Source organism: Entelurus aequoreus, linkage group LG13, assembly GCF_033978785.1.
Source record: "Entelurus aequoreus isolate RoL-2023_Sb linkage group LG13, RoL_Eaeq_v1.1, whole genome shotgun sequence".
Taxonomy (NCBI): domain Eukaryota; kingdom Metazoa; phylum Chordata; class Actinopteri; order Syngnathiformes; family Syngnathidae; genus Entelurus; species Entelurus aequoreus.
This window is the reverse complement of record NC_084743.1, coordinates 30,473,134-30,482,128: the sequence shown is the minus strand read 5'-3', so window position 1 is coordinate 30,482,128 and position 8,995 is coordinate 30,473,134.

Genomic DNA, 8,995 nt, shown 5'->3' with positions numbered 1-8,995 from the left:
CATACTGCCACCTACTGTACCATAGTATGTATGCACGGGCTTAATACCAATACCAGCCCCTGTTTAAAGTTAAACAAGTTAAAGTTAAAGTTAAAGTACCAATGATTGTCACACACACTAGGTGTGGTGAAATTTGTCCTCTGCATTTGACCCATCCCCTTGTTCACCCCCTGGGAGGTGAGGGGAGCAGTGGGCAGCAGCGGTGCCGCGCCCGGGAATCATTTTGGTGATTTAACCCCCAATTCCAACCCTTGATGCTGAGCGCCAAGCAGGGACATGTCGCCATCTTAGACAGACAGACATTCACATATTCAATTAAAATGTTTTGGAGAGCACATTTCCAGAAAGCTAAGGACCAGTAGACAATTGATTTTGGTCTATTTATTTTGTCAGGGATACAGGAGCGCTTTGGTGTTTTTAAAAGACCTTCTGCAAGTTTTTTTTAACTGAATAGTCCAAATGATGAAAAAGAAAGGACCTAAAATGGAACCATGAAGAACACCACTATTATAACTAAAGAAGTTGAACAAATGACTACTGACTGCACCTGAAGTACAGACACTACAGGAACACCTTTGTTAGATAAATCACATTACGAAAAAATAATTGTAACTGCCAAAAAAGAGAGGACTTTAAGTGCATGAGGAACGCTTCAGTGATGTAAACCACTTTTCTGTGGACAGCTCGACGTCTCTGCGCTGCCGACTTGTCTACATGGAAGAAGATCCCCCTACGACCCTCTGCTGGCTTCCTGATGGACTGGACTCTCACATTATCCACTAATGTAACAATTTTAATAATTGTACCCTGTCGGCATTTATTCAACCTAAAGGGGGGAGGCAAGGATCTGCCAATGTAGTCCAAGTTGTGGTCCAAGTTCCTCTATACAACAGGGGCACTCATGTGTTTTTAGGAATTTGCCAGAAAATAATTTGTCTCCAATTATAATTCCTTGAACTGAACTCAGGAGCCTGTGTGATGTCCTTCACAGGCGGGATTTAGTCCCTAGGCCACCAGTTGAATAGTCCTGTTCTTCAATCACCCACAATATTGCCTTCTATCGCTTCCTTTCCGCAAAACCATCTATCGCTCTATCCCTCTGGTCTACATTTTTACATATAATCAGGAGTTTTCTGTCTCTTAACACTTTTGCCATTTCAATATTTCTTATATTCTATCTCAAACTCCCCATGCCCGCAACCAATTATGACCTCTGACGTGACGGTCTACTTGTCACCTGGCTAATTAGAGCCACCAACCATACTGAAGCAGCCCGCCATATCATAATGTAGGATAGGCAAAGCCACCTCCCATTTTTTGATTGCTTGTTTAGTAGGTAAATGCAAATTCTGGATTTGTTACATCAGTTGAGTAAACCGTTCTCCACAATGATGTACAGCTGAAATAGCAAGAGCATGTAATAGCGCTGTTTCACCACAAGGTTCATTGAGACGCATTTGGACCAACGCGGTGTGACGAAAATATTAATGTGTGTGGTATATTTCTGATCGTGTTACTCTCCCAGGACAGAGTGACTGCCTGATGAGCCAAGAAGACGCCAAGGAGGAATCGTCGAACAAAAAGCTTTATTTGTTTCAGCGAGCCTCAGACTGAAACTGCAGCTTTCAGGAGAAAGAGTATGGGCCTGATTACTCTCCTGATGTCCTCTCGGACCATTGTCCTTAAATACCTTTTACACGAAGACCCTTACTCTTTGTAGTTATAGCTTCTGGGGCTGGCCAGTCTGGACAAAGCCCAGTTTGTTGTTTGGCCAGTGAATCTATTTCCTGGAACTATTCCCTCTGCTCGGTTTGGGTCGGGTGACCTCCGACCCCTGATCTCTACTCCTACCTGTGGGGTCTCCAACCAGATGTCACTAATTTATTTATGATCACTCCTAAAATCCAAGCCTATATTCCTTTAGGATTCCAATTGTTCTGGGGGCAAGAGCCACCACTCTCTGGATGAGCTGTGATGGACATCTGCATCTGAGGCTATCTCAGGGCATATTTCCTTAATAGAATAATCCCCTAAAATATACTGTGACCAAATACAAATGCCTGCTAGTTAACAATAGTATAAAAAAATGTACATGTCCCAATTCACCTCATGTGCTATTTCTGTTGTTACAGAAATGTTAAATAAAGCAACAAAACTCAGTACACAGTGACTCATGTTCATGTGTGCAACAATAACACAAGATAATTAAAAACAAAATAATTAAATACTGTATGGCTGTCTTTGAAGAGCCGAAGATCGACAACTGAGGAGGAGTCTGATTTGACTTATCAACTTAAACAATATTGATATTAATACACTGAACAAAAATATAAACACAACACTTTTGTTTTTGCTCCCATTTTTCATGAGTTGAACCCAGAGATCTAAAACGGCACATTTCAGAGAGGCCTTTTTTTGTGGGCACCCAAGTCACATGTGTGCAACAATCATGCTGTTTAATAAGCATTTTGAGATGCCACATCTGTGAGGTGGGATGGATTATCTTGGCAGATACATACAGATTTAGACATATTTGTTACCAATATTTGAGATGAATAGGTCTTCTGTGTGTAGAGTAAAAGTTTTAGATCTTTGAGTTCAACTCAGGAAAAATGGGAGCAAACACAAAAGTGTTGCATTTATATTTTTGTTCAGTATATATCAACAATTTCATTTCGGTTCAGATTTTTTGCAAACAAATAATTGTGGCTTTAATATACTTTTGAGTTTTTTTGTCTTTTACAATTAAAACATTGATCCGTTTGAAAGACTCTGGGATGTTCATAAATTGTATATAAACACTTTGGCTGAGGCATTTCTAGTAGGTACAAAACTACAGGTAAAAATATTAATAATATTTAATTCAATTTTTTAAATTTACAAAACATTGTAGGGCAGCACGGTGGAAGAAGGGTTAGTGCGTCTGCCTCACAATACGAAGCTCCTGAGTAGTCGTGAGTTCAATCCCGGCCTCGGGATCTTTTGTGTGAAGTTTGCATGTTCTCCCCGTGACTGCGTGGGTTCCCTCCGGGTACTCCGGCTTCCTCCCACCTCCAAAGACATGCACCTGGGGATAGGTTGATTGGCAACACTAAATTGGCCCTAGTGTGTGATTGTGAGTGTGAATGTTGTCTGTCTATGTGTTGGCCCTGCGATGAGATGGCGACTTGTCCAGGGTGTACCCCGCCTTCCGCCCGATTGTAGCTGAGATAGGCTCCAGCGCCCCCCGCGACCCCGAAGGGAATAAGCGGTAGAAAATGGATGGATGGATGTAAAAGTTCATAAACTTAACAATTTTTTATTAGTAAGTGCTTTGTAAAAGGGAAACCATAGCTGTAATAGCTTATAAGTGGGTGCCCCGATACAGTACATTCAAGATGATGAAGTACAACATTAATAAGACTTTCACATGTTTACATCCTAAACTATTTCATACATTCACACATCCTTACAGTTTTAATTCATACTCTTCAGTTCTTTTTCTGGTAGTTGGTACTACTACACATCGTAATTTGGCAATATTACGTGTGATAGAGTAGGTGGCGAAGTTGGTAGAGTGGCCGTGCCAGCAATCGGAAGGTTGCTGTTTACTGGGGTTCGATCCCCACCTTCTACCATCCTAGTCACGTCCGTTGTGTCCTTGGGCAAGACACTTCACCCTTGCTCCTGATGGCTGCTGGTTAGCGCCTTGCATGGCAGCTCCCGCCATCAGTGTGTGAATGTGGAAATACTGTCAAAGCGCTTTGAGTACCTTGAAGGTAGAAAAGCGCTATACAAGTATAACCCATTTATCATTATTTATTTATTTATTTACTCTGGGTGCAGAATGCTGATCTGATATCTTCTTAGGACAAGGACTCAAATCAGAGAGTAGGGCACAGAGAGGCTTTTAGACACTCTTTAATGGTGAAGTTGGACAATTCGGGTGTGTATGTGTGCGTCTGTGGTCTAAAGGGAACATAGACAAAGAATGATTAGGATACATTTAGGCAAAATAATATGCAATAATATAACAAGATATGTATAATGTCATATATAATATACTCTACAATGTGTTTTAAAACAATTATACAAACAAATTTACATGGACTAATACAAGTCCATTAGAAATGAATGGAGAATAAGCACTGATGCGACCCCGAACGGGACAAGCGATAGAAAATGGATGGATTTAGACAGTGCTTTAGACGTGGTCTATGTCGCCATCTAGTGGTAGGACAGGGCAACTACTGTGTAACAAGAAGTATGTCGCCATTAAAAGGGTGAAAGTTGAGCTGGCGAATTATATCGTCATGCAGGAACATTGTTGCAAACAAACACTCGGTTAAGGATATATCTAACACATTATAGGCATTTTACAATTAATAACAGTGCTATATTGGCCGTATACGTACATTTTAGTCAGGAACGCACACGATGCTGTTCACACTATCACGCTACAAACAGGAAATGACGTCCCCTAATAGATCGCCAAAATAAGAGCAGAGGAAACCTAACATCTTAAAACTGCGTCAGAATAAGACAAAACTAAAACACTTTCTGACATTATTTATCTATTTATCTATTTCAGTGTGCATACTACAATAATAGATGTTAATTAATTAATGTTGCAGTAAACAAACAATAATAAATATCTTGGTTTGCATGACTTATTGGTTTTCAGCCTTTGGGGTTCATAGTATGGTATAATGCAGCAACAATTCATTTTTCAAGAGTCTTTTAAAATGTTCTCAATGAAGTAGATTGTGTGATTAGACCGATTGACACTTAAAACCTCAGGTCTTGTGTGCACACATATTCCATGCAGTCCAAAATCCAGTGGCCTTTGATTTAAAACATGTAGCAGCTGAGCGTATTTATGGCCTCTCAAGGATGTAGTGATGAAACAGAACCTGCCAAACAGAAATGATAAGCCATTTATGTGAAATAGGGGAGACATGACTTATTTGCAGTTTGCTGTTGAGTACTTCTTGAACACCAACACAAATTCTTGTGCTTTCTTTCACTCACTCTCTGCCTCTGTTGTGTTTATTTCCGTGAGCTAGTTTGACTACTTGTCAAAAAAATGTAATGTATTTGCTGAGATCCAGACAGGGCAAGGTGGTGGTGAGCCACTTGGTGAACCGATTTTTACAAACCCCGTTTCCATATGAGTTGGGAAATTGTGTTAGATGTAAATATAAACGGAATACAATGATTTGCAAATCATTTTCAACCCATATTCAGTTGAATATGCTACAAAGACAACATATTTGATGTTCAAACTGATAAACTAATTTTTTTTTTGCAAATAATCATTAACTTTAGAATTTGATGCCAGCAACACATGACAAAGAAGTTGAGAAAGGTGGCAATAAATACTGATAAAGTTGAGGAATGCTCATCAAACACTTATTTGGAACATCCCACAGGTGAACAGGCAAATTGGGACCAGGTGGGTGCCATGATTGGGTATAAAAGTAGATTTCATGAAATGCTCAGTCATTCACAAACAAGGATGGGGCGAAGGTCACCACTTTGTCAACAAATGCGTGAGCAAATTGTTGAACAGTTTAAGAAAAACCTTTCTCAACCAGCTATTGCAAGGAATTTAGGGATTTCCCCATCTACGGTCCGTAATAACATCAAAGGGTTCAGAGAATCTGGAGAAATCCCTGCACGTAAGCAGCTAAGCCCGTGATCCCTCAGGCTGTACTGCATCAACAAGCGACATCTGCGTGTAAAGGATATCACCACATGGGCTCAGGAACACTTCAGAAACCCACTGTCAGTAACTACAGTTGGTCGCTACATCTGTAAGTGCAAGTTAAAACTCTCCTATGCAAGGCGATAACCGTTTATCAACAACACCCAGAAACGCCGTCGGCTTCGCTGGGCCTGAGCTCATCTAAGATGGACTGACACAAAGTGGAAAAGTGTTCTGTGGTCTGACGAGTCCACATTTAAAATTGTTTTTGGAAACTGTGGACGTCGTGTCCTCCGGACCAAAGAGGAAAAGAACCATCTGGATTGTTATAGGTGCAAAGATGAAAAGCCAGCATCTGTGATGGTATGGGGGTGTAATAGTGCCCAAGACATGGGTAATTTACACATCTATGAAGGCGCCATTAATGCTGAAATGTTCATACAGGTTTTGGAGCAACATATGTTGCCATCCAAGCAACGTTACCATGGACGCCCCTGCTTATTTCAGCAAGACAATGCCAAGCCACGTGTTACATCAACGTGGCTTCATAGTAAAAGAGTGCGGGTACTAGACTGGCCTGCCTGTAGTCCAGACCTGTCTCCCATTGAAAATGTGTGGCGCATTATGAAGCCTAAAATTCCACAACGGAGACCCCCGGACTGTTGAACAACTTAAGTTGTACATCAAGCAAGAATGGGAAAGAATTCCACCTGAGAAGCTTAAGAAATGTGTCTCCTCAGTTCCCAAACGTTTACTGAGTGTTGTTAAAAGGAAAGGCCATGTAACACAGTGGTGAACATGCCCTTTCCCAACTACTATGGCACGTGTTGCAGCCATGAAATTCTAAGTTAATTATTATTTGCAAAAAAAAGTAAAGTGTGTAGCTATGCACAAATATGTGCTTAAACCAAGCATAGGAAGGTTTTAAGGACATATTAGGTGTTTATTAATATTCTTACAGGTGGTTTTGTTCTTGCTAGAAATGCCTCAGCCAATGTGTATATGCACAATTCATAAACATCCCAGGGTCTTACAAACTGATCGATGCTGATTTGTTGTAAAGGACAAATAAACTAATCTAAACAATATTGTTAGGTTCTGTTGGTCTTGGGACGGCGTGGCGAAGTTGGTAGAGAGGCCGGGCCAGCAATCGGAGGGTTGCTGGTTACTGGGGTTCAATCCCCACCTTCCACCATCCTAGTCACGTCCGTTGTGTCCTTGGGCAAGACACTTCACCCTTGCTCCTGATGGCTGCTGGTTAGCGCCTTGCATGGCAGCTCCCGCCATCAGTGTGTGAATGTGTGTGTGAATGGGTGAATGTGGAAATACTGTCAAAGCGCTTTGAGTACCTTGAAGGTAGAAAAGCGCTATACAAGTACAACCCATTTATTATTTATCATTTATAACCCCAAGATGCAGAGATGGCAGGCGTAGCACAGGCAAACGTGACTTTAATGTCAATAGGATATAGTGCAACTGGGAAATGCACGTGCAGGGAACATGCAATTGAAACAAGCAGGCAGGCTAGTTTATAAAGAATTCTGATTGGCAACCTGGAACAGGTGTGTTCAGATTGCCAATAAGGGACAGGTGTGGTAGACAGCGCTGGGGCCAAAGTAATGAGGCAAACAGAAAAGTACCACTGAAAATAAGAGCACTGGAAAGGAAACAATACCAAAAACAGTAAAGAAAATAAACAAAGCCCAAACCTGTCATGACATTCACGACAAATATATTAAAGTGACACACAAGCTGATAAAACATAATTTGTTCACAGATAACATTAATGATAACGTATTAGAAGAAGACAAACATATATATATATATGTATATATATATATATATATATATATATATATATAGTCAAAGTTTCTGTTGTTCATCCGTTATACAGTGCTCAATACCGGGGTAGAGCGGAATATACGTTAGGTCAGGAAAAAACACAGAGGCCATTTCATCCCGACAAGCCTGTTTCACAGATTTCTCTGCTCTTCGGAGGATTTTATAATCATTTTATATAAACCTGCGAAACAGGCTTGTAGGGATGATATAACCTCTTGTGTTTTTTCCTGACCTAACATATATTTCGCTTTACCCCAGTATTGAGCACTGTATAACGGATAAACCACAGAAACCTCGACTATATATATATATATATATATATATATATATATATATATATATATATATATATAAAAACCTCAGCTTTTGTTTGTAGTTTCTTTCACAACAGTTTGGCTCCAAACAAATAATAAAAATCTATGCGTTGTGGCACACGTTTTGCGGTACAATTAACGCCTAAATATAACCACACGTTACAATAATCTGATCATGCAACAAACATATTCCAAACATTTGTGTTTGTTTATATTATATATAAAATGTATGTTTAAATATCTCATTTAAATCTGGCTCACGATTTCAAATGAAGTTATTCATCAATTGGTAAGTAAAAAAATACAATTAAATGCATAGGCTATTGTGAAAAAAAATCCTGCAGCGTATATACATTTATATGTATATATTAGGGGTGTGGGAAAATATTTGATTCGAATTTGAATCGCGATTCTCACGTTGTGCGATTCAGAATCGATTCTCATTTTTAAAAAATCGATTTATTTTTCTTTTCATATTTGTAAACATTTTTTTTTTCTTTTTTTTTTTCTTTTTTTAATTAATCAATCCAACAAAACAATACACAGCAATACCATAACAATGCAATCCAATTCCAAAACCAAACCCGACCAAGCAACACTCAGAACTGCAATAAACAGAGCAATTGAGAGGAGACACAAACACGACACAGAACAAACCAAAAGTAGTGAAACAAAAATGAATATTATCAACAACAGTATCAGTAGTAGTTACAATTTCAACATAGCAGTGATTAAAAATCCCTCATTGACATTATCATTAGACATTTATAAAAAAAAAAAAAAAAAGAACAATAGTGTCACAGTGGCTTACATTTGCATCGCATCTCATAAGCTTGACAACACACTGTGTCCAATATTTTCACAAAGATAAAATAAGTCATATTTTTGGTTCATTTAATAGTTAAAACAAATTGACATTATTGCAATCAGTTGATAAAACATTGTCCTTTACAATTATAAAAGCTTTTTACAAAAATCTACTACTCTGCTAGCATGTCAGCAGACTGGGGTAGATCCTGCTGAAATCCTATGTATTGAATGAATAGAGAATCCTTTTGAATCGGGAAAAAAATCGTTTTTGAATCGAGAATCGTGTTGAATTGAAAAAAAAAAAAAATCGATTTTGAATCGAATCGTGACCCCAAGAATCGAT